This window comes from Eubalaena glacialis, chromosome 14, assembly GCF_028564815.1.
Source record: "Eubalaena glacialis isolate mEubGla1 chromosome 14, mEubGla1.1.hap2.+ XY, whole genome shotgun sequence".
Lineage (NCBI taxonomy): Eukaryota > Metazoa > Chordata > Mammalia > Artiodactyla > Balaenidae > Eubalaena > Eubalaena glacialis.
This window is the reverse complement of record NC_083729.1, coordinates 72,534,424-72,538,092: the sequence shown is the minus strand read 5'-3', so window position 1 is coordinate 72,538,092 and position 3,669 is coordinate 72,534,424. Positions and strand designations below refer to the sequence as shown.

The 3,669-nt window shown below is 33.9% G+C and overlaps 1 non-coding gene across 1 annotated transcript; it reads left to right on the top strand.

Annotated features, from left to right (window-relative positions):
* Positions 1–606: 606 nt before the first annotated feature.
* LOC133074846 (U1 spliceosomal RNA) lies at positions 607–766 on the top strand. The gene has a single exon (XR_009697252.1). It is a non-coding gene; the product is annotated as a U1 spliceosomal RNA (small nuclear RNA).
* Positions 767–3,669: the final 2,903 nt, after the last annotated feature.

Sequence of the window (3,669 nt, the reverse complement as noted above, 5' to 3'; positions counted from 1 at the left end):
GCAGAGCTATGTTAAAAGCTTCTGTATTTACATTCAACTATTGAGAAAATCTTACACAATTTGTAGTTACACTTGTTTATTCTAGTCTTTAGCTGTTTTTTCTATGATTCTTTTAACAGTATTTGCCAAAAAATAATACACCATCATTTTCCACCATATTGCTTTCTGTCTATTATTTCAGGCATGATCACAATGACAAGAAGATCAAGGGTTTACCCAAACACATAAGCGTTTTTGTCTTTTGCTATTATGTACGGAATTGTAGGAGAAGCTTCATCATGTTTTATCCAGTTGAGTATCGTATGACTTAGAAAGTGTTGACTGAATTGCAGAGCTTAGTATTTGTGAGCTGGTTGGGTGGTTGATAGATCCCAACTACTCCAACTGCTTCACATAGCCATTAACATCTATCTCCAGCCATGATATTTGCTCAGGACTCAGAGGTTTGATCATCTTCTTTTCAGAATAATTATGTTGTCATTGTCATTTCCTAGTAATAGGCTGAGGTGGAACTCATATTGGGAGTAGAAGTGTCAGCTTCGTCCTTTTCCCCTCATTCTCTCCTACTTGTAGGATTAATACTCTCTTCACTCAATATTTTCTTTGATACTTATCTGGCAGGGGAGATACCATCATGAGGAAGGTAGTATTCTCTTGGTGAGGCTCCTTTCACTCCAGAAGTGCTGACCTCTACAATTTTCCCAAAAGTGGGAAACTCAACTGCATTACTTGAGGTAGTGGGGGGCTGTGTTTAAACTTTCACCTGGGGTGGGGGGAAGGTTTCTTTGAAGGAAAGTTTGAAAGCCACCTCTCAATTTTGTGAGGTTTGGTCTTAAAAAAAAATAAGCTTACACAATCTGTAAATTCTTTTGGCCAGGTATACATTCCTCTATGTGTCTCATTATTAAACCCCTTGGTGGTGAGAAACTTCCATTTAGAACACCTTTGTCTTTGCACTACTTGCCTGATTGGAGTCCTCCCAATGCTCAGAAAAAGTGTGGGCAGCAGGGTCAATATCCCACATCAAATATTAAGGTCTTCATTTTTCCAACTTTTTAAACATAAAGTAAATATAAAATTTAATATTGTCTTTAGAAACTTCAGTGGATTATCTTGCATACCTTCTCTATTGAGCACACACACTCTATTTGTACAAAAATGATTTAGAGTGTGAGTAGTCCAAGTAGGAAGGGTAGTCTATGACGCTACATATTTGGCAGTAGAAAGAGGATATTTAAATACGTGTAGAAGTAATTAGCTTACAATAGGATGGAGATCTAGACTTATTAAATAGAACTTCGACAGTGTTTGTGAGGATTGATAAACATAGAGACCTCTTAGAGGGCTTACTATGTGGCAGGCACTCTTCTACCCACATTATATGCATTAATTCACTTAAACCTCTTATTTAAGGTACATATAATTCATTTAACTCTCCATACAACTAAGGTGCGGAGGGATACTATAGATGAGGGTACCATCTCTGGACAAGGTATTGAGACTATAACTTGAATCTGTGGCCTGTGTTCAGAGCTGCTGCTGGTAACATTATATTTGGCTGCCTCTGGAACATTTCTATCACTCTGATAGAAAGCAATCAGAGTAAACTAGACTAAATTTGAACAGATTTTTCCCTATTTGAGGAAGTGAAAAAAAAAGATAACTGAAGAAAATACCCTAAAAGACAAAAAACAAAAGTTAATGGTGAGTATTTCTGGAAGAGAAGTCAATGATTGGGGAATGGAAAGAGTGAGAATTTATTTCTTACCTTCCATACACTTTGTATGTTTAACTGAGTGTCTACACTTCTTTAATTTTGAGAAAATAAATTTGAGAGAAACAAATAAAATTAGCCTCTAACAAAACATTTACTATAAATCTCTTCTTATTTAACAGTTTTTGAAGTGCTAAGTAGAAAAATAAGCCATTCAGAAATAAAAAGTAACAATATTTAAGAAAATATTTCTTATTTGTTGTTTATATAATTGCTTATCTTGAACCACTAAAACAGACATGAAAAATTAGAAATAATAATTCACTGACATAACTAATTAAAAATAATTTTCTCTAAATAGTTATCTTTCCTATATGTCAGTGATAATCAGTTATGAAATATGAAGGAACATTCTCATTCACAATAACCAAAAAAATAGAGGGGGAACAATTATGAATACATTCAGCAGGAAATTTGTAGAAATATTTGACAAACAGAAGAAAACTTGACTCAGTTAGAGCCATAAAACAAAGCTGAAAATATGGAGAACCAGACATGCAAAGTTTTTTTGTTTGTTTTTCTTCCAGTTTTATAGAGATATAATTGAGATACAGCACTGTATCTGTACACCTCAAGCACTTATAAGCTTAAGGTGCACAGCATAATGATTTGACTTAGATACGTCATGATATAATTACCACAATAAGTTTAAGGAACAAAGCTTTTGACATTATTGAAATCAGTCTATACATTTAGCACAATCCATTTTGTATTTATCTTCTTGCTGTTTTTATTTTCTACTCTTCCATTGTTTCCTATTGTGTGCTTTTTATGTTTATTAACAGAATGAGTACATACTCAATTGTTTCTTGTTCGTAAAGTTTTATCATTTTTATAGCAAGAACAATTGAAAGACAGATGGTTTAGAAAGATATTCATTTCATTGAATTATATTTTTCAAGACAACTAAGATGTAGGATTATACTTGATTATATAATACATAATGATACACTGTGCCATTCCAAGTTGTTAAGAGATTTTGTTTTGGAAAAAAATAGTGACTTGACAAACTAGCTAAAGAGTCCTTGATATTTTATAAATAAGACAATTTAGAAAATGACACCCACATGAATTTTAAAAAACACACACAAAAATTGCCACTATCACTTGAAATCTGCTGCTTATTTTGTAAATGGATATTAGAAATACACTTACGTTGTCACTTATAATTTACAAATGCACCAAGCTGAATTGATCGAATAGAGTCCAAAATGGGAGTAGGCAGTATGTAGAACACTTGAATAGGTACAAAACTATGTCTAAAAGGGATAAGATTCAGGTAAACTGGCAACTGTATAAAGTGCAGTTTATAACTGAGTACAAGCTGTGTTTAGACAAGCATCAAAAGAGACCATGACCATAGAGCTCTCAAATTATACTCGGGTTGATTCCAGGCACCATTACTCTACTGTATCTGCCAGAGAATTCTCTGCTATGTAAGCATTCTTTCAGGATAAAGGGCTTAATAACTACTCCTGGTTGTTAAGTGGCTTAAGTTCTATTGTTCTGGGACCAGTAATTAATTCAAAATATCTTCACCCTTCTTCTCTTAAAGGTCTTTGCTCCTCAAGGAGCAGTGCTCATCTTAGAAGCTTTCTCAGATAAGAACAATATTTCAACTGTGAGCAGGACAATTATGTTCCCAAACACATTCCTGTTCCTTTATTTATCCTTCACTGTTATGCAGAACCTTCAGGATGGCTGTGGGATGAAACCCCAAGAATATCTTGATTTTGCAAAATGATAGAATATTCATGTTGCAGAGGGAGTTTGAGGATATAGTTTAAATCCCTCATTTTAAATTAAAAGTCCCTGCAGCATTTATATGTTACACCTTAGGTGATGTAGGTGATCAGTAACAGATTTCCTGTACTGATTGAGTCACTAGATTTCGA